This window comes from Carcharodon carcharias, chromosome 10 (genome assembly GCF_017639515.1).
Source record: "Carcharodon carcharias isolate sCarCar2 chromosome 10, sCarCar2.pri, whole genome shotgun sequence".
Taxonomy (NCBI): Eukaryota; Metazoa; Chordata; class Chondrichthyes; order Lamniformes; family Lamnidae; genus Carcharodon; species Carcharodon carcharias.
The window spans coordinates 136,135,306-136,158,939 of NC_054476.1; the positions used below are offsets into that span (position 1 = coordinate 136,135,306).

Genomic DNA, 23,634 nt, shown 5'->3' on the forward strand with positions numbered 1-23,634 from the left:
ATCCACTCCCTGTATTATTAGCACACAGTGGCAGCAACATGTGCCATTGACAGCACCTTCCACATCTGCGACCTCTACCACCTAGAAGGACAAAGGCAGCAGATGCAAGGGAACAGCACCCCCACCTGAAAGTTCCACTCCAAGCTATACACCATCTTGACTTGGAAATATATTACTGTTCCTTCACTATCGCTGGGTCAGAATCCTGGAACTCCCTCCCAAACACCATAAAGCACATGGACTGCAGCAGTTCAAGAAGGAGACTCACCATCAGCTTCTCAGGGGCAATTAGAGATGGGCAATAGAAATGCTGGCCTAGCCAGTGACACCCATGTCCTATGAAAGAATTAATAAAATTCCTGACTTCCGAAAGAACTGAGAAGCAATTTTATAGCCCCTAAACTCGACTCTGTGAGGGTCAGTAGGTTCCACAAATTGACTGACTATTAGGAAATAGAGATAGCTTAAGTAAGTTATATTGGTATTTGTAGGTGTTAGGAATCGGTTTTAGCTTTAAAGTTTAAGTTTGGTTTGTATTTCTGTATTTTTGGGTTAAGAAAGGTCAATTTGAGCTTTAGTTTCACTTTAAAAAGGTGCCTGCATTTCAAATGAGGTTTTTTATGACTGTTGCAACTAGGTTAAACAAACAAGAGTAAAAGAATTGGGCTGTTGCCCAAAGTGGAGACAGGGGCAGGTACCTCCCACAGACACACAGAAAAACTAAAGAAACAGCAGTTTTAAGTTCAGTTTGAAGCCAAGACACCAGAGAGACTGGACACTGGGAGAGGGAACTACAGATTTCCCAAAAGAACCAAAATGTCCCAAGACTAAAGGAGTGAGACAGAAACAGGGGAAAATCCCAAGAAGAACTTCTAGTCAAAGGAAGGACAGGAACCTGGAAAAGGTCCTGTTAATCAAAGTTAAGAGTGAGGGGCAGAAAGAAAGACTCCAAGTTTCAAATTTATAGAGGAAAAAGCTGCAGAAAGCAGATGTAAAATAAGAACAGCTTGCAAGATGCAAGAAGAAGATGCAAAGAGACAACTGAAGGTCTGTAACTCTTTGCCAAGGGTACGTGAAGTAGTGGTACTGTTGACGGCTGAGTTGGTGAGAGACAGTGCATGGAAGACAGCTTGAATGCATGTGGTGACCCAGGGAAGAAGAGCATCAGAAGGAGAGTTCGAAACCCTGGAGGTGAACCCTTGCGAAAGGAATCTGAGAGAAAGTGTCAGTTTGGGAGAAGATTCCAAGGCGAGATCTTGAAGAGTGAAGATTGGGAGCCCTCGTGTGAAAGGTGAAGTGCAGTGAGACTAGTTGGCTCATGGTGTGACAAGTTTCTGGGGGGAGTTGAGGGGAGATCCATCGCATCTGATTGAGGTGGCATCTGTCACTTGGTTTCAGAGTGTGGTATGTCTGACCACAGGGTGCCTATTGGTTTACATGGACTGTGAACATTAAAATATAAGATAGCTTTTGTAACTTGTGTTATCCTTACAAATCTGTATATATATTTGTAAAGGTAAAGTTGTGGGTGAAGGAGTATCGTAATATAGTTAATCTTTTCTTGGTGAATACTTTTTATTCTCTTGTTAAAAGTTCATCAGCTACTCCTGTGACTTTGTTCAGTAGGTACTCTCCACATATCTAGACAAACAAATAAAAGTTAGGATCAATCAAGCTGGGTTCCACCCTGGGATTGGGCTGGTCCAGGAGTAACCTCAGCTAGGATCATAACACTGACATTGATCAACCAAATCTTCTCCATGTGCCACAGCATGTTGTACACATTCAGATCAGCATAAATGAGCTTCCATTCTGTGTACAGCTGCTGCATCATATGTAAGACCTGGTAGTAGGCCCATTTCATATTCTCAGAGCTGACTTTAACATCATTTTATTTAGGAGATGACAGACATCATCAGAATGTGTTTCTTAAGGATAACCATCTCTGGGTAGGGAATTCCAGCTTCCTGCATTCTGACCAAGTTGTGTATTTCCTTCTCTGCCCACATGCAAATACTTTTTTGAGGAGTCAATTGGTGAAAGCGGTTCTTGAATCTAAAATCATCCTTCATGTGCTTCTCATGGTTTTTGAGCTCTTGAAAACTCTGATGGCACTCTGTGGGTATCATTCTGTCACCCATGCTTGAGCCATTAGCATAGAAGATCACAAACCCTTTCCCTGTGCTGATGCAGCCATTGATGCTTTCCAGTAGCCCCAGCATTCACCATAGTTTCAAATCCATTCTGATTCCATCACCAACTTGGAATTCTGGAGCATATTTTCCATTCGAGCAATATTCCTTCTGCTACACCCCACTTCATTTTGCTTGGTGGTAATCTCTCTGCCTTTTCCCATAAATGCTCGTTCTGCATTTATCAAAGGTTTATCCAGTCCATGGGGATCTTGCTGTGTGTCCTGCCAATCAACTTCATCATCTGAGCTTTCACTGTCTTCAAAAGGAAACAACATTTGATAACTCTGAAAGGAAATAGAAACGTTGCTGTCACCATTGAATTTATTTTCTTCCTGGCAAAGTTGTGCGTATTGTGACATGTGTTCCGTCCGATAAGCCTTCTTTACTTTCAGATAATCTTTCAAAAGATCAAGGGGGGAGTCCGTCTGTTTGTCTGTAGATGTTTGCTTTTCTCCCCCTGCCTGGCCCCGATATCTCAGGTACTGGCCAGTCCATCAAATTCACTTCTCTTAAATGCTTCATAAGCAAGGACACAAATATCTCCAAGAGAAGGTTTTCAATTTACTAATCTCACCTAAGCTTTCCTTTCACTACAACGTACATCAATACCAGATTGATATATTCCATTGAACTGTACCCAAGGTGAGTTATTCCAATTTCCATTTAGTGGTATGATTTTCCTATTGTTATCTTATATTCTTTTATGAAATGGGGCATCTCATTAATTACTATCATATCTCATTCAAGAGCCCTGGAGAAACTTTATGGACCAATAAAATGTTCTCATAATATCTATACAACAGAAGTCAAACATTTCCACTTTGGTCCCAGTTAAAAACAAATTTTCTTTGCTTTGTTCTTTTTTCTAGATGATATTTTCTTAAAAGCAAACCTTTTTTTCTAGATATTATTTTTGTTTTGCATTTCAAAATTATTCTAAATTCAAGCAGCAGTTTTGTTGCGCTGGCAGGTTTTGTTAATATTCAATTTATTTTTTCCAGAATCAAACCTTTTTTTGATACCTAGAAGCCACCTAAACTGTTTTTCCATTAGTTTGTTTTGAAAATTAGAATCTGTTTATCTGCTTAAACTTCAGGTAAACTACCCTTTGAATGCTTGAAATAACAACTCGTGTCAATTTATTTTATCAATTCCAGAGACAATTATGCCCCCTGTTATGATATGGCAGATGATGTGTGCCAGGCACACCCAATCCACAAGGGAAACTTTGTCGCGCTATCACAATGGTTTTGCAATTTGTATTTATTACAAGAAGAGGTGTGCACTGAATTCAGGAGTAATAAGTCCACCAAGATCTTTAGCAATTTTAAAAATTAATTAAAATATTTATTAACAAAATAAAAGATTTCAAGCACATATATAAGACTACAATTACTTACTAATATAATAACTCCTAAAATTCCTAATTAACCTGACTCTCAGTTATACCCCCTTTAAGGCAACCATCCAAAATAGATTTTAGTTTTAAAACAGAGCCAGCAAGTTAACACAATACCCACTTGACAATGGAATTTCAAATGGCTTTTCCTCAACTTCAGCTTCGCTACATAGCGGACACATGAACAAATGGCTGGAGGCTTCATTAAGGTTATTTCACACACTCCTGTTAGGTCTAACAAGGCCTTCCTCCACATAGCCTCTCATTCTCTTTTATATATGTTTCTTTCTTTTTAATATATAAATTATATTGCTCCGTATGTTTTTGAACCTATATCTTCCTCATATAAAAACCTTCATGCTGCCAATATTGTCAGTAACCTTTGGGAAAAATAAACACTCCTTAGCCTTGCTTATCTTGCTTGAAATCCAAATCTCTTCATTTATCAACAAATGTAAATTCCCTTCAGACCCACATGCTAAGCCAGCATCCATGTTTACTCATTAGCATGTCAAGCACCTAGCTTCTTTTGATGATTTCAATCTTGCAGTCTACTTAAATCCAAATGTAATTAAATCACACAGACAGACCCAGCTATACTTCCCCCTATAAACCTACTTCACAATAAACCAGGAAAATATTATGAAAATTATTATACTTCCGTCACACCAGACTTGGTGATTTTAAATGGTGCTTTTACATCAGAGACTGAAGTGTTTGCAATCAGCTTAGAGGTGACTTTTACAGCTCCCGTTCTCAAACATTTTGTCTTGGAAGATCACAAAAAAATCACAAAGGTAACAAATATCTATCTTCTGTATGTTCAAAGCAGATGTCGGTAGATTTCATCAAGGGATACAGGGATGGTGCGAGAAGATGACATTGAGGTAGAAGATCAGCCATGATCCAGTTAAATGGCAGAGCAGGCTTGGCCTACACCTGCTCCTATGTTCTGATGTCCCTAAATGGTCTGAATTATAATAGCCAACTCGGTAAAGTCTTTAGTCCAAAGTGTCACCATGCTGTGCTTTAATTCTCAGATGGCTGGATTTCTTGCTTCATCAACAGTACTCACGTGGATCTGGAAACCTGTTTCAAAAAACAGAGAAAAATGACATCCATTGTGGCTCTGGTTAAGAGCCCAGTAGGTTGGCTCATCCAATTCTATTTAGAAATTTAGAACCTTGAAATGTAATAATGTCCAACTGTACGTTAGGTAATACAAAGGTTGTGTGTGGTAAATTTAAAAAAATCAACTGTCAGCAGAAAGGGTTAACTCCGCTGCTTGTTTGTGGGGTGTGCAGGGGTGCAGAGAAAACTTTGCACACAATTGCATCACATTTTTAATGTAATTTTTAAAAAAAAATTTCCCATATCTCTTATATTTATCTCATTTCCCTCTGAAACCAATTTTCAAGTTCTGATGTTTGCTACTTAACCACATTTGAAATTAACCGTAAAACATGTCTTTGATTTTTTTTCTTTCCTAACTCTGTTACAACTGTTTTGAAAAATTCAAACTGGAGTTCTGCCAAACACTTTCAAGGCTTCGGGCGTATCTTTATATTTTGGGAAACAGACTGTAGAGCCTTTTTACAGCTGTAGAAGTAGATTTTAATTGATACTTAAAGACATACTTTCACTCAGTAACCTTGATGTTTAAGTTTCCAATCTTTTTAGCTTCTTCCTCAAACTGATTTTATTTGAATTTCTGATGTTTATGAAGAGCATCCTGCTTTAACAGTGACTTGATAGTGTTTTAGGGTTGCCAACTGTGATTATATCTATTCCTGGGGGTTTCATCACATGACTTGCCTCCACGCTCCAGGCATTAGTCGGCCAACACATCCGTTCTTGTGACGCACTGCCTTCCTACACCAATTGGAAAGCAAAAAGACTCTTTACCCAATTGGATGATGCTTGACTGTCAGCCAAACAGCCTTTTTTTCCACTTCAGTGAGGAGCAGAAGTCCCACTTGGCCCTTGCTTAGCCCGCCAGCAGAGCATTATGGCTGCGGGACAGGCTGGCGTGGAGCGGGTTGGCTCTATGACGATTTTGCTTCCGGACTGGTATTCCTACATTGCATTGGGTGAAGCAGAGGGGGAAGTGTTTTCAATTATATTTTTCCAGAAAAGGTCAGGGTCACCTGCCCTGGTTTTGGAGACAGCAGCCATGAGTGTCCACTGTTGATCAATTTATTCCTGAAACTGTTTGATTTTAGCTACACGCAACGAGTGGTCTGCTTCAGGGCAGGCAAAACTTTGCTGCCAAATTAACTCCCTCAAAGTCCCCCTTACATCTTCTAAATCTTCAACTTAGTCTAATATTTTCTGTCTGTAAATCAATATTTTATTCCAGTGTTTGGTCTAGTTTTTTCCTTGTATAACACACTCTATCATGTGCCTCCTGTTCTCAGCAGAACTGATAGTGCAGAACAGCAATGCTTTGCTCCCAGCCATCATTTTCCTTTTGCAATTTATCAACACGTTCCCTTAACTCCTTGTATATTTTATCCAGCTGTAAGGCACACACATGTGCACTGTAGACCAACTTATTCTGGATCTTTTTTAACTTAATCTTGCCTCTCTGAACCTCTTTAGAAAACCTAGCAACAATACACTCGTGATCTCCATCACACTCTTCTACAGCTCCCAGGGTACCTCTAGCTCCAAGCGTGCCTGTTTTCTCAGTCAGACTCTAATCAGTCATATGTCAATGCCATTGTGACTCCTAGCTTCACTTAATAACTATTCCTTACGCATTTAACTAAAACCTATGACTGTTGCTTCTCAAATTTTAAGCCAATAATACCTTGACTACTGTGAATCCCACTTCTGACCAGTTTGTAAGATTTTGGGTTTGAGAATCATAGATTATCTAAGATAGGCAGTCAAAAATTCCTAAGTGATTTTAAGGTAGTTTATTAAGAAGCAGCAGTTTATGTATGATGCATTAGTTAAACAGACAGGAAAAGTGTACAACCCGAGACAGATGAGTTCACTGATCCCAGAGGAAAAATAGGCAATTGGCACAGTTGATCTCAGCATCTTGTGGCAGCAGCATTCTACTCTCTTCCTGAAGTGTTTGGGAACTCAGCCCCCGGTCTTCCTCCATCTTCCCTGGTCCATCTTCCATTTGAAGGAGGTGGCTGCCTGACAAGGACTGCTCCCTGATTCCAAATATTTGTTAATATACTTCCAGGAGCTAGCTGGTAATCCACCTTTTGTCAATCACTGATTTGAACATTTCTAACCAATGAATACAGGACAGGTACCCAAGATGTCAGGGTAGTCATCTCCCCCTCCGTCCAGCACTTTAGCTTGAGGTCACTTTTAATTTACCTCATGCTGAGGGCCATTTGCTAGACACTCATATAGAGAAAAGGGTATACAAGGTACCATCCTTTTGACTTTGGAATGTCAGCATGGAAGTCACAACCAAGAGACCTCGACATTTCTAAGGACTGTTTGAGTTTTTCCAGAGAGAAAAAGAAAACAGTTTCTCTGCCAAGGTGGCCTTATGCTATGCCTACAAATTCCATAAGAATTCTATACAAATTCTGAAAAGTATCATTTATTAAAGGTCCCATTCCTTACTGTTATATTCTCACATTCACAGACAGATCACACATATGTATACTCATACATACACACACACTCGCACATATTTAGACTCATACACACACATTCATACATTCACAGACTTACAAACCACACACATTCACACACACACATACACACTTCCACACTCATTCATTCACACAGATACACAAACTCCCACACTCACATTTCACCGATCAGGACCCTTTCTCAATTTTCCTTTTTCTAACCCATGGACAAAGATCGTGAAGGCCAATTGCAGTACTCCACCATCAGCCAGCCTGGTACGAGTTAATTCAGCATGAACCGGAAATTGCAGTTGAAACTTGTAATTCTTATGACTCAACTGCTCACTTTGGGTGGAATCTTATCATCTTTGAAAATAATCTTCTGTCGAGACAAATGTAAGTCCCAAACCTGATGGTCTGTGAGTCCCGTCCAATTAAGGATGACAGTCGGGCTCCTGAGATGTCAGGCCAATCAGAGGCTTGGCAGCCTTGGAAAGGTGGGAGAGGTAGGCACTGTTCAGGCATCTGGGAGAGCAACATGGAGGCACACAACAATTTTATGAATGATGAAAGTCGAAGTCAGTAGGCCCATCAAGGAGTGGGGAGGAGGCCCCTTCTGTGGATTCATTTGGGTCGGAGTTGTGACTTTTCATACCTGTGGTTCGGGCATTGGGAAATGGAGCCTCTGGCTCTCATGGCTACCCAGCCTGCCACCGGGATGCTGCCTTTACAGAGCTGTCATGAGTGCTTGACACTCAATGGGAGGCTGCTCCAACTCTGGGACTTCTTTTGTTCACTCGCCTCTGTTAAGACCCCCAGAGGCAGGGGACTCACTGGCTCACCAAACCGCCCTAATCTACAGGTTTGCTCCCAGCCCTTTCTTTTAACTTGCCTCTATGTGGGACCAAGAAGATTTTGCCTTTGCTATGGCACAGCCGATGGTAAATGCTGAGTTATTCAAATCTCAAAGGGAAACTTGAAACAACTGCCACAACTTGTTTGCAGTTTGTATAAATTTCGAGATACCTGACTTGAATTCAGTAGTAATAAGACCCGTAAAGTCTAATAGGTTTTTATAAAGCTAAATTAAACATTAATTAAAAGAGAAATGATTTTAAGTACATAAATAGATGTACAAATTATTACTATGATAACTTTTAAATCCCCTAATCAATTTAATTCCCAGTTACACTTTCGTTAAGGCAACAGTAAGACACATAGGGTGGAATTTTCGAACCCGCTGACAGCGGTGGTGTGCGCAGAAAATATGGCTGGACCCACTTCACAACAGCATGAAGGCAGGTTGTGATCTTCCACTCAGCCCACTGACGGTGGGCCGCATTTCCCACCATTGGTCGGCGGGGAGCTAATTGTAATACATCTACATGTAATTAAAAGGCCATCCCACCAGGCTCTTGGAACCCTGCCGTATCGTCCGTCTATGTCAGTGGGTAAGCATGCCGACGTGTTTCACAACAGCACACAGGCGACATGCACTTGGCGGCCTTCACTTTGGGGGAACTGAGGTGAGTGAGCAGCAGCGTTCACCACAGCTTGCCTGTTGTTTACAGGCCTCAGGGGCATCAGGGAGGGGGGAAACTGATGCCTGGCCCCGGAGGCGACTGCTGAGGTGTGGGGGGTGTCTGGGGGCAAGTGCTGGCCAGCCTCGGAGGTGACCATTGTCAGCAGGGAGGGGGGGTGTCAAGTGCTGCCCTGGTGTTGCATCCCGCGCACCGGCAACTGAGCTGGGGGGCAGGGTAAGCGAGGGAAATGGCCACACATCAGGGTCACCTGTATAAACTGACCATACCTCAGCAACTAAGGCAGATCAGGCGCAGCCACAGTGATATGATTGGGGTCAGGCTGCTAGCCTGCCCGCCTATGCAAGCAACGCGGGGGCACCAAAGGGCCACCAAGCACTCCATACCTTACCCCACCCCCACCCACCCCCGGCACAGACTTCAGGTCGACCACAACTTTATTGGACCGTGGAGCAGTTGGACTGCACATGTTGTACAATCTCCTCGCCAACACTGGCCATGTAGCAGTCACTGCTACAGGCGCTCACAGCCCCTTGCAATCTCAGCATCCTGCTTTGGACCAGTGTCACCTGTGTCGTAGGTTGACAGGGAAGCCACGCAGTGCACTCATCTCTGGCCATCCAAGGGGTGACCAGCACTCTCTGGGAAGCATTAAGGGGCAGTCACACAGGGCCAGGAAAGGTGCTAAATACAGTCACGATAACCACATCTCTCTCTCTTTCATGCTGCAGGAGAACCATTTCAGGACCATGAAGCCTGGTGACCTAGCTGTATGCCTGATGGCCTACAGACACCGTAGAAGACGGAGGAGAGAGTGACTGAGGCACCTGGCCACGCAAAGGCAGGAGCAGCAACCTCATGAAGAAGGAGCAGCAGGGGCTCCTGTACACGTTCCCCAGGAGTGAGAGCGAGCCGTGGCTGGTCGGCACCTAGTGACACCCAGGGTGTGTAGACGCCGCCTGCCATTCCTGCAGATGACTGAGAACTAGTGTCGCTGACGGCTACACATGTCTAGGCACCTGGTGACTCACATCTGTCATTTACTGCGGGCCTTTGCACCAAGGGGTCATGGAGGGCATCCATTGCCAGTGGCTGTGAAAGTGACCTCAGCACTCAATTTCTATGCCAATGGCTCCTGTCAGGCCTCCACAGGTGACCTCTGTGGGATTTCACAAGCCGCCACCCACAAATGTATCCATGACATCCCTGATGCCATCTTCTCCATGGCACACAACTTCGTGCATTTTAGCCAGGAACAGGACAGCCAGGATGCAAGGGCCATTGAATTCACCCTGAGCTTGGGATTCCCATAGGTGCAGGGTACAATTGACTGCACTCATGTGGTGCTTATGTTTCCATTGTTACACTCAGTGGACTTCATCAACTGCAAGGGCTTCCACTCACTGACCATGCAGCTGGTATACGACCATCAGAAATGCATCCTGAGTCACTTGCAGATCCATGCAGTCTTCCAAGGTCCACAGAGGCTGCAGGGTTGGTTCCTTGGGGACAAGGGCTACACGCAGAGGCCGTGACTGATGACACCCATGCAGCGGCCTCAGGTTGCAGCAGAGCGACGCTATAATGAGGCTCACACAGCAGCTCGCAACTTGGTGGAGCAGACCGGGATGCTGAAGATGTGGACAGGTCTGGTGGAGCCCTGCAATATGGTCCGCAGAGGGTGTCATGCATCATCATTGTCTGCTGCACCCTTTACAACCTGGCGCTGCAACGGGGTGAAGAGCTGGCTAGGGAGGAGATGGAGAAGCTGCACATCTCCTCTGATGAGGAGCATGCCGACGGGGATAAGGGTGAGGGGGTCTTCAGTGGTGACAATGACGGAGATGAAGCTCTCCCACTGGCTAGATGAGGCAGGCATGCTCGGCAGGCCCTCGTAGCTGCCAGATTTGTGGAGGATGATGACGACATGCAGTGAGGTGTCCCCATAGATCCTCACATCACAGTTGTGAACGTTTGACCCCAGTCTGGCTTATGGCAGCGCCAATACCATCTGTGAGAATGCTCCTGTCACAGAGATGCAGTGGAGGCCCTAATGGTCGCTCGATCACAGGAAGATGATGACAACATGCAGTGAGGACACTCCATAGATCTTCACATAGCCTCTGAGAATGTCTGGCTCCTGTCTGGCTGAGGGCAGCTCGCTTGCGCTCCATGATCAGGGCCATCTCAGAGACGCCGCCATGAAACTTAGATGCATCTGATGCTGTGTCTGCCTTCAGCACCTCAACCCTTCAGGAACTGGTGCACATCATCACTGACTGCAGATGCTGGTGTGATGGGGTCCAGCCCCACCTTAAAGGTGCTGAGCGCACACAGAGAGCATGAGAGAACTCTGTGGTGCTTGCCCACTACATTCTGGCAGCAATGACCAGCACCGCCATGGTGCAGACATCAGTAATGTTTCCAGAGAGTGTGAAGCGGGGCCATCACTGTGGTCTGAGCACAGGGAAAAGGCCCTGGACTGAGACACCTGCCTTTTATCTTGTGCAGAAAGGTTTCACATCTGAGTGACAAGAACACTGCTCATCAGAACAAGGATCCATGGGCAGGGAGACATTCTTAGGAGATATGTACAAGTGATTAACACTTGTGCTCAGGCTGTGCAACTCCTTAACTTTCCCAACTGTCGCTACATCTTGGTGCTCCCCGAACATCCACTGCAGAGATGGAGGCAGCCTGCTGACTGTGATGCTCTGCCTGTGATGACATTGGCAGACGTCCTCTGGAGGACTGAGACTTGGAGGGCCCCGGCCTGCTTTCTGGGTCCTGCTGTGACAGAGGCACCTTCCTCAGCCTGTGAAGCTGGATCTGCAGAAGTCACAGGAAAAGGGGTGTGAGATGGGCCAGTCACTCCCAGAGTCACCTGCGTGGATGCCCCAAAAGCATGCAACTGCTGATCCTCCTCCCTATGGGTTCCCAAGGGCCCCTGGCTGACTCAGTGAGTGGAGGGAGTAGTTGGAGTGAGAACGAGCTGCCCATCACCCCTCTCGCATACACACTGTTGGAGGCTAACTATGGCTGTGTTAAGCCCGTGCAGCAGTGCAGGAGTGACATCCTGGACCAAAGTCTCCATGGTAGCTGCCATCCTGCCAGTGTTGACTCGGTGCATTGCAATGCCGGCGCTATCACCTCAGCCTGAAGACAGACGGACTCCTCCATCGTGCCTTGCAATCTGAGGAGTGCAGCGGACATCCCTTCCTGTTGTTCCCGAGCTTGCCTTTGCAGCTCCAGCAATTGTGACATGACCGAGTCCAGAGGATGGTCATCTGACTCGGACTCAGCAACGTTCTGGCCTCCAGCAGTCCTCTGAGTCCTGGGGACCTGGGAAGTCCCTGCCTCCACCTGCTGTGGATCGGAAAGTGCAGTATGCTCACCAGATTGTGATCTCGAGGCTATTCTAAAGCTAGGTCCCACCGGGGTGTGTGTCTCTGCTGTGGTGGAGGGTGTGGGTGAGCGCTGTGATGGGACTTCTGGGAGGGTGCCTTCAGATTCCTCTTCAGAGGTTTCTTTGGAGCTTGCTTCAAGGCTCTGGGTCATGGACTCCATCTGCTGCTTTCCAGAGGCGTCTTCAAAAGCAATGGGAGATAATTAATGCATGGCAGTGGCCTGTGAAGAGGACACATTATTCCTGGCATGGTTATCTGGTGGATGTTGCACTGCTGGATGCTCACATGGTGGAGCAACGCCAACCTCAACATCAGCACAGGACTGGTCCTGGTCATCACCGGCCAGCTGGATGGCTCTGTTTTCAAATTCTGTCAGAACTTTGAATTCCGCATCCCCCCACCTGCCTGCGATCTTTAACCCCTGTTGTGAGCCAGTTTGTCCTGCATGGATAAAGATGTGGAGAGTGTATCAGGACGCCTGCCAGGCCAGGTGATAAGTATGCCTGGCCTGTGTGGGTGGTGAGTGGTCCCATGGATGGGATGAGGACAATGACACTGTGTGTGAAATAGTGAATGGTAATGTCCCTTGCACTGGCAGTGAGCGAGGGCCCAGTGTATGTGTGATGGCTTTGTGAGTGTGTGAGTTGGGAGCAATGATAAGAGTAACTTACCCTGGTGGAACAGAAGAGATCATTCATCCTTTTGCGGCACTGGGTGGCTGTCATCCTCTGCAGGGCGTTCATGCTGATCACCGCTGCTATCGCCTCCCAAGCCGGGTTACTGACATTGCTACCCAATCCTGTGGCCAGAGAGGGGTACAGCACATCCCGGTGGGCCTCCACTGGATCCAGCAGTTGCTGGAGGGACCTGTCATTGAAGCAGGGGGACGGCAGTGTTTTCTCCTTTGTTGGCCATGACTTCTGGGCAGCGGTGGTGAGCTGGTGGCGATGAGCGCCTTTTCTGGAGGCTGCCTTTAAAGATGGCGGCCAGCATGATGCAACAGCGGGGTGATGGCGAGCAGGTGAATGAGAGCCCGCCCACCATGGAAACGGGAATATATAATGAGGCGGACTTGGGAAGATACAGTGTGAAAACCCGCCATTTTCATCAGCGGGTAGGACTCCATTTTACCAGCCCGTTACCGCACTTAGTGCAATAATGAGAAAATTCAGCCCATAGATTTTAAAAGACCCAGGCAAAGAAACATGACATCCTGAATAAGTCAAATTCAAAGTGAGTTCTCTTCACTTCAGTCCTGAGTTCTGTTGAAGGGTCATGAGGACTCGAAACATCAACTTTATTCTTCGCCGATGCTGCCAGACCTGCTGAGTTTTTCCAGGTATTTCTGTTTTTGTCCTGGAGACAGTAGCTTGAGGCATAGATTCTGAAAGCTTTTCCACACTTGTAAGATCTTAAAATGCCTTCCCTTACAAACAGTGTTCATTCCTTTATACATATCTTCCTCTTTGTTTCACTGTGGACAGAATTTTTAGCTCAGCGGGACGGCGCGCGCCTGACCCAACCGAGCATGAAATGATGCGCGTTGATATCAGCCGAGCGTGCCGATGTCAATACGAAGTCGTCTGATATTTCAGCTGGCAGCCCATGCTGGGGCCAGCAGTGTGCCCACTGACAATTAAAAGACCTATTAAGGCGATTAAATTATCAAATGTCCTTAATTTTTCACTGCCCGTTCAACCTAACGGTTGACGGGAAGGTGAGAAGGCCAAGCGGCTTTTGCATGTTTTTGGAACTCTCACCCACGGGTGGGATGAGGTTTCTAAAAGCAAAAAGAAATGGAATAAAAACTTTAATTTTTAATTAAATTTTTCCGTTGTTTAACAATTTTTTCAATATATTTTTCATCTCCCTGAGGCAGCTCTGTGCCTCAGTGAGATTATTTAGCATTCTTCCGTGCGCATGCACGAACTTCGCACTAGGCCTGCTTGCCCTCCATCTGCTGCCCTCACAGGCAGCGCTCAGCACAGCCGCTCACGCTGGGTGGGCCTTAATTGACCCGCAGGCATGAAATCGCGGCGTGCTGTTGATTGTAGGCGGTGGTCGGCTTCACCACTGCCCCCGCCCGCCCCCCGCCAATCCCACACGCCAAGGGCAGAATTCTGCTCTATGTCTTTGGACTTTATCTCCCTGATAATAGAAACCTCTCAAAGCACTAAGATTTACCAGTAACCTTTGAGTTGACCCATTTCACTCCCTCTTTTGAAAACAATCTAGTCTGGGTATAATTAAAAATGCACATGTTCCCTTGACATCTATGTTTCTAGGCTTCCCCATGTTTACCTAATTAACATTTCAAAACTAAGTCCTCTTATATCAAAGCACCCAGATTAGCTGCCTCTAATACAATTAAGTCTTACACACACACACAGACACCAATAGACACATCCCACTATGACTCTATTTTACAGTAAATTCCAATAATATTATGAGAATGATTACATCTTGGTGGTACATTTTAAATCTGGGAGTCTGGGATTATGTTGTTCATGCTCATAGAGAGATCCAGTTAAGCGGCATCTCAATTTTAAAATTCTTATCCTTGTTTTCAAATCTCTCCATGGCCTCACCCCTCCCTATTTCTGTAATCTCCTCCAGTACCACATTCCTCCGAGATATCTGAGCTCCTTCAATTCAGGCCTCTTGCACATTGTTGATTTTAATCACTCTACAATTGGTGGCCCCTCCTTCAGCTGCATGGGCCCTAAGTTCAGGAATTCCCTCCCTTAAACCTCTTCACCTCTTTACCTCTGTCCTCCTATTAGACATTCCTTAAAACCCAGCTCTTTGACCAAACTTTTGGTCATCTTTCTGAATAACTCCTTATGTGGCATAATGTTACATTTTCTTTGGTAACACCACTGTGAAACACTTTGGGACATTAAAGGTGCCATATAAATGGAAAATACTGTTGTAGTAGTTCTGTGGCTAAATTATTTAATCATTTATTCTGACTCTGTTCTCTTTGTTACCACGATGGGTCTACCTGGACAGTTCTGTTTGTGGATTTGGGAAGGAGGTAGGAGTGTGCAGTGAGGGATTGGGAGACTATGAGGTTGGAAGCTGTGGCGGGAAGATCTCCAGATGAGTTGAGGTCAGTGACAGTCCTGGAAACAATGGCTTGACGTTCGGTGGTGGAGTCATGGTCCAGGGGAAGGCAGGAAGAAGTGTCTGAGAGTTGGCACTCAGCATTTGCAAGGTAGAGGTCTGTATGTCTTCCTATCTTGACTCCATTCTCTCTCCCCTTATCCAGCCTCTTCCTACCCACATTTGTGATTCCTCTGGTGCCGTACGTCATATCAACAATTTCCTGGCCCTAACTGCCTCCTCTTCACCATGGACGTCTAATCCCCTTACACCTCCATCCCCCCACCAGGAAGGACTGAGTGTTCTCCACTCCTTCCTTGAACAGAGGCTCAAACAATCCCCATCCACCACCACTCTCCTCTGTCTGGCTGAACTTGTTCTCTCACTGAACAATTTCTCCTTTAACTTGTCTCACTTCCTCCAAATAAAAGGTTTGGCTATGAGTACCTGCATTGGTCCCAGTTATGCCTGTCTTTTTGTGGAGTATGTGGAACATTCCTTGTTCCAGTCCTACTTAGGCCCTCTCCCAGAACTCTTCTTTTGGTATGTCAATGACTATATAGATGCTGTTAGACGCTCTCGTCTGGACCTGGAAAAAGTTATTGATTTTGCTTCCAATTTCCACCCCTCTCTCACCTTCACATGGTCCATCTCCAACACTTCCCTTCCATTTCTTGACCTCTCTGTCTCCATTTCTGGTGATAGACCGTCCACCAATATTCATTACAAACCCACCAACTCCCACAGCTACCTTGACTACAGCTCCTCACACCCTGCCCTCAACTGTGTCCAATCCATCTCCTGCACCTCTGCCCTGACACTCTCCCCTCCCTCCCAGAACCATGATAGGATCCCCGTCGTCCTCACTTTTCACTCCATCAACCTCTGCATTCAAAGGATCATCCTCCGCCATTTCCGCCAACTCCAGCATGATGCCACCACCAAACACATCTTCCCCTCACCCCCCTGTCAGCATTCTTTAGGGACCATTCCCTCTGTGGCACCCTGGTCCACTCCTCCATAACCCCCAACTCCTCATCCCCTTCCCACAGTACCTTCCCAAGCAATTGCATAAGGTGCAACACCTGCACCTTTACCTCCTCTCTCCTCACTGTCCAAGGCCCCATACACTCCTTTCAGGTGAAGCAGCACTTTACTTGCAATTTTGTCTACTGTATTTGCTGCTCCCAATGCGGTCTCCCCTACATTGGGGAGACTAACGGCAGACTGGGTGGCCGCTTTGCAGAACATCTTCGATCAGTCCACAAGCATCAGTCCTTTATCTTGACATTTCAGCACACTACCCTGCTGTCATGCCCACATGTCCATCCTTGGCCTGCTGCAATGTTCCAGTGAAGCCCAACGCAAACTGGAGGAACAGCATCTCATCTTCTGATTAGGCACTTTATAGCCTTCCAGGCTTAACATTGAGTTCAACAACTTCAGGCCATGAACTCTCTCCTCCCTCTTGACCCCTTTTTTAATCCAATTTTTATTTATTTATTTTTATTTATTTGTTTAAATTTTCTTTTATTCTTGTATTTATTTGTTCATTTTTTTAATACTTCTTCCCCAAACCTCCCCTCCCCCCATAACGCCACCTGTCAGTTGTCCTTATGTTGTTCTTTCACAGATTGCTGACCCTTGTTCTGCTATTAACACCTTCTGCTATCTTAGCTTTATGCCACTATTGGCACATTCTTAACTCTTTATCCCTACCATTAATACTCCCCCTGTCTTGTGTCCATGACATCTTTTCAATCTCTCCTTAGCTCTCGCCTTCTATCTTGTTCCACCTGCTCCACCCCCTCTTAAACAGTGTACAATCCATCACATTTCTACTTCTCTTTAGCTCTGAAGAAGAGTCATACAGATTCAAAACATTAATGCTGTTTCTCTCTCCACAGATGCTGCCAGACCTGCTGAGTTTTTCCAGCATTTTCTGTTTTTATTTCAGATTTCCAGCATCCACAGAATTTTGCCTTTATCTTAGTGCTTATAAAATCAAAGCCTATTCTAAACCAAACACAATGAAGAAGACAGACATGAAAATAAAGTAAATACATTTTTTTTAATGATGTATGAAAATGATTGCAGAATAGTGTATACCTAAAGCTTGAAACAAAGTAAAATAGTAAGTTGTTTTGTACTTATTAAATACTCTGGCTGAAGGCTGAGCTTGAGGGACAGGGCTCAGCTGGAATGACTGGGGTTGGTGACGGGCCAGCAATAGGATTTTCCAGAATGGAAATTGTATTAGAAGTTGCAGTGGAAGTTGAAGTCAGGTCAATAGCACTTTGCTGGAATGCTTTGTTAAAGAGATCAGCTAATTTCATTTGCTTCATAAGCTTTGTCTTCTTATTGATTAATTTCTCTTAAATATTGTGAACCTGCATTATCTCTTGCTCTGTTATGAAACTACGTTACTTTAAGACATGAATTAAATATTCACATTATTATGCTCGTGCATTCATGAGGATTATAAATTTTTAAAACTATTTTAAGATTACATTTAAAAAAAGACCTTGAACTGATTTTTAAAAGACTGAGTATCAAAATTGCCCCAAGCTACCAGACAGATTTGTGGACAAGTCTGTGTTTAACTTTTGAGAGGGCAAAAACAGCCTTTAATTTAAGGTCTGTCTGCAAGCACGACCAGACCTTCCAGTCACTTGCCATTTCAATGCACCATCTTGCTCTCATGCACACATGTCCTCCTTTGGCCTGCTGCAATGTTCCAGTGAAGCCCAATGCAGAGTGGAGCATCAGCACCTCATCTTCCAATTAGGTACTTTACAGCCTTCCAGACTTAACATTGAGTTCAACAACTTCAGACCGTGAGCTCTCTCCTCTATCCTCACCCCTTTTTAAATCCCCTTTTTCTAAATTCGTTTTTATTTTTATCCTATTATTTTCATTTTTATTCATTTATCCATGATTTTATCCTGTTTTTATCTCCCCTTCTATCCCATTTTATATCCTTTTTATTCCCACCAATGCCCCTCCCCCTACCCACCTCCAAAAGGACCATCTGTTACTTGTTCCATATTGTTCTTTCACACAATGCTACCCTTGTTCCTCTATTATCACATTCTGCTTTCTTATCTTTACGCCACTATCAGCGCTTTTTTAGCCTTTGCCACTGCCATTAACACTCCCTTTGTCCTTTAGTTCATGACATCTTTGTCAATCTCTCCTTTGTCCCCACCTATTGCTAGCATAGAGTTATAGAGGTCTACAGCACAGAAAAAGGCCCTTCAGCCCATCAAGTCTGTACTGGTTAAACAAGTACCTAATCATTCTAATCCCATTTTCCAGCATTAGGCCCATAACTTTGTATGCCATGGCATCGCAAGTCCACAGCCAAATACTTCTTAAATGTTATGAGGGTTTCTGCCTCTACCACCCTTTCAGGCAGTGAGTTCCAAATTCCCACCATCCTCTGGGTGAAAAAATTCTTCCTCACATCCCCTCTAAACCTCCTGCCCCTTACCTTAAATCTATGCCCCCCAGGTTATTTATTGATCCCTCTACCAAGGGGAAAAGTTCCTTCCTGTCTACCCGATCTATGCACCTCATAATTTTATTCACCTCAATCATGTCCCCCCTCAATCTCCTCTGCTCCGAGGAAAATAACCCCAGTCTATCCAATCTCTCCTCATAACTAAAACTCTCCAGCCCAGGCAACATCCTGGTAAATCTCCTCTACACTCTCTCTAGTGCAATCACATCGTTCCTATAATGCGGATTCCAGAACTGCACGCAATACTCTAGCTGTGGCCTAACCAGCGCTTTATACAGCTCCAGCATAACCTCCCTGCTCTTATATTCTATGCACCAGCTAATAAAGGCAAGTATCCCATATGCCTTCTTAACCACCATATATACCTGTCCCGCTTCCTTAAAAGACTGGTGGACATGTACACCAAGGTCCCTCTGATCCTCGATCCTTCCCAGGGTCCTATTATTCATCGTGTATTCCCGTGCCTTGTTTGTCCTGCCCAAGTGAATCACCTCACACTTATCCAGATTAAGTTCCATTTGCCATTGATCAGCCCATCTGACCAACCTGTCTATATCCTCCTGTAATCTAAGGCTATCCTCCTCACTACTTAGCACCCCACCAATTTTCGTGTCATCTGTGAACTTACTGATCAACCCTCCTATATTCAAGTCTAAATCATTTATATATACCACAAACAGCAAGGGACCCAACACTGATCCCTGTAGCACCCCACTGGACACAGGCATCCAGTCTCAAAAACACCCCTCCACCATCACCCTCTGCTTCCTGCCACTCAGCCAATTCAGGATCCATTTTGCCAAATTGCCTTGGATTTCATGGGCTCTTACCTTTGTTATAAGTCTCCAGTGCTGGACCTTATCAAAAGCCTTGCTGAGGTCCAAGTAGACTACGTCAAATGCATTGCCCTCAGCTACACACCTGGTCCCCTTTTCAAAAAAGTCAATCAAATTGGTCAGACATGACCTCTCCTTAACAAAACCATGCTGACTGTCCTTGATTAATCCCTGCCTCTCCAAGTGTAGATTAATTCTGTCCCTCAGAATTGCTTCCAATAGTTTCCCCATCACTGAGGTTGGACAGACTGGCCTGTAGTTCCCTGATTTATCCCTTCTTCGCTCCTTGGATAAGGTTACCACATTGGCTTTTACTGTCCTCCAGTCCTTGGCACCTCTCCAGTGGCCAGAGAGGTATTGAAAATTATTGCCAGCGCCCCTGCTATCTCCTCTCTTGCCTCACTCAACAACCTGGGATACATTTCATCTGGGTCTGGAGATTTATCTACTTTTAAGCCTGCCAGGCTACTCAGAACATTCTCCCTTTCTATGCTAATTTCTTTAATTATATCACAGTCCTTCTGCCTGATTTCCACACCCACATCGTCCCTCTCACTTGTGAACACTGACACAAAGTATTCATTTAGAACCCTACCTACATCTTCCGGCTCCACACACAAATTACCACTATGGTCCTTAATGGGCCCTAGTCTTTCCCTAGTTATCCTCTTATTCTTAATGTACTTGTAAAATAAAATTGAATTTTCCTTTATTTTACCTGCCAATGTTTTTTCATGCCCCCTTTTTGTTGTCCTAATTTCCTTTTTACTTTCCCCCCTACACATTCTATACTCCTCTAGGTCTTCCGCTGTTTTGAGTCCTGAGTATCTGCCATAAGCCTCCCTTTCTCTCTTTATCCAATCCTGTATATCTCTCAACATCCAGGGTTCCCTGGATTTATTGATCCCACCCTTTGTCTTTACTGGAATTTGTTGGCCCTGTACTCTCCGTATTTCCTTCTTGAATGAGTCCCACTGCTCTGATGCAGATTTACTTAAAAGTAGCTGCTTCCAGTCGACTGGCCAAATCATATCTGGTCATATTAAAATCGGCTTTCCCCCAATTTAGAACTCTGATTTCTGGCCCATCCTTGTCCTTTTCCATAACAACCTTGAATCTAATGGAGTTATGATCACTACCTACAAAACGCTCCCCCATTGATACCTCTACCACATGCCAGGCTTCATTCTGTAAAATTAAGGCTCGGACCACCCCCTCTTTTGTAGATCCTTCTATGTACTGGCTTAAAAAGTTCTCCTGCATGTATTTTAAGAATTCCACTCCCTCTAAACCTATCACACTATGACTAACCCAGTTAATGTTGGGGAAGTTGAAATCCCCCACTATTACTACCCTATTTATTATTATTATTATATTATTATTTTTACACTTCTCTGAAATTTGCCTAAATATCTGCTCTTCTATTTCTCTCTGACTGTTTGGGGGCCTATAGTACACTCCCAGCAATGTGATTTCTCCTTTTTTATAGCTTCATTTGAGGAGCCTTCTAAGATATTATCCCTCCTTACTGCTGTAATTGATTCCTTGATCAATATTGCGATAGCCCCTCCTCTTTTACCTCCTTCCCTATCTCGTCTGAAGACCCTATATCCTGGAATATTGAGCTGCCAATCCTGCCCCTCTCTCAGCCATGTCTCTGTGATAGCAATGACATCATACTTCCATGTGTTAGATTGTGCTTTCAACTCATCTGCCTTATTCGTCAGACTCCTTGCATTAAAATAAATACCATTCAACCTTGCCAAATTCCCTTGTGCCTTAACTGGCTTATAATTTCTCTGCCTTCCAGACTCACTTGCTCTCTCTTCTAATTTTGGATGTGCATCTCCCCCTGCTGAACCTCCTCTCAGAATCCCATCCCCCTGCCAAGTTAGTTTAAACCCTCCCCAACAGCACTAGCAAACCTCCCCACAAGGATGTTGGTCCCATTCCAGCTCAGGTGCAACCTGTCCGTCTTGTACAGGTCCCACCAGCCCCAGAAACGGTCCCAATGTCCCAGAAATCTAAAGCCCTCCCTCCTGGACCATCTCTCCAGCCACGCATTAGTCTGGACTAATCTCCTATTTCAATACTCACTAGCGCGTGGCACTGGAAGTAATCCAGAGATTACTACCTTTGAGGTCCTGTTTTTTTAATCTGCTTCCTAGCTCCCTAAATTCTGTTTGCAGGACCTCATCCCTCTTTCTACATATGTTGTTGGTACCAATATGTACCACGATCTCTGTCTGTTTGCCCTCCCCCTTTAGAATGCCCTGCAGCCTCAGTGACAGCTTTGACCCTGGCACCAGGGAGGCAACACACCATCCTGGAGTCACGTCTATGGCCGCAGAAACGCCTGTCTGTTCCCCTCACTATTGAGTCTCCTACCACTATTGCTCTTCCCCTCTTTTATCTCACCCCCTGTGCAGCTGAGCCACTCACAGTGCCATGAGGTTGGCTGCACTCCCCAGTGGAACCGTCACTCTCTCTGTTTTCCAACATAGAAAAACGGTTCTTAAGTGAGATGCACCCTGGGGATTTCCTGACTACCTGCCTGACACCTTTCTTCTGACTGATGGTCACCTATTCCCTCTCTGTCTGCACTTCCGTAAGCTGTGGGGCGACCACATCTAAAAACGTGTTATCCACGAAACTCTTAGCCTCACGGATGCACCTCAGTGCCTCCAGCTGCCACTCAAGCTCTGAAACTTGGAGTTCAAGTAGGTATAGCTAGTGGCACTTCCAGCACACGTGGTTGGTCAAAGCGCAAGGAGAGTCTAGGACTTATCACGTGTTGCAAGCGGTACATAACACAGGACCGAGCTGCCCTGCCATGACTCTAGTTGAAAAAAAGGCCTTACTTTAAGTTAAATGCAGCAAAAAAAGTTAAATTATTTTAATTATATAAAATTATATAAAAAGTTAAATAAAAACTAGAACTCTTACCTTTCCTTGGCTTAATCTATGTTAAACTGGAGAAAATCTGGAGAAAAAAACTGGCCTTCAATCCAGCTTCACCTGCTCCACCCCCTTAAACTGTATAAATTTCATCACATTTCCACTTCTCTTCAGCTCTGAAGAAGGGTCATACAGACTGGAAACATTAACTCTGTTTCTCTCTCCACAGATGCTGCTAGGCCTGCTGAGTTTTTCTAGCATTTTCTGTTTTTGTTTCAGATTTCCAGCATCTGCAGTGTTTTGCTTTTAATTTAATTATGGCTCACTGTGGTCTCATCCAGGGGATAACAAAGTTTTTCAATGCTTCATTATAAGAATGTAAATGTTCCTTTGGCCAGAACAAAAGCTAAAGCCACAGGTGGGAAAAGACTTCAGGGTGCCAATTTAAATTATCTCAATGCCTTATTTGGAAGATAACTTGGTATTTGTTATGGGACCACATGATACAGCAGCCATCTTTACTCCCTGTTAAAATATAGCAAACTGCTACAAACAAAGTCAGAACTCCAGCACGGAACTTCATCACACAGGGAGAGAGGGACCAAGAAGCACAGCTATCGAACTGCTGTAATCAACCAGGCTAAAGAAGGGCCACACTGCAGTTCCTTGAAAGTGAAATAAAAAACCTTTTCTCTCTCTCCCTACCTGGTTCCATTTTCAAACTTACCTGTGAAAACAACCTTCAGCAGATTAACTAAAGGAGCCGTCACAGCTGCTGAGATGTCTCTGCACTTTTAAAGCCTTCACTTCCAACAATGTAACCACATGGTTACAAAATAACAGGCTTGCATCAAAACAGAGTCTGAGATCCATTCCATTTTTATAAATATTATTTGTATCTTCACCTGTACCTAGTTTAGGTGTGTGTCTGAAAGTGTGAGTGAGAGAGTAAATGAAACGTAGTTTCTTCAGTAACCTCCAGGACAAGGTGCTTTCTATTTCTTTAAATCACATAGGGTGGAGGTACCCAAACCATACTCCTCACTCAGCTTTCACATGAACACACTTTGATCTAACTTCCGCAATAATTACATTTTCTTGGCTATGGACAAGGAATTATGT

The 23,634-nt window shown here is 44.7% G+C and overlaps 1 pseudogene; it reads right to left on the bottom strand.

Moving 5' to 3' along the window:
- Positions 1-336: 336 nt before the first annotated feature.
- On the bottom strand, positions 337-2,554 carry LOC121282881 (annotated as a pseudogene).
- Between the last annotated feature and the right edge of the window lie 21,080 nt (positions 2,555-23,634).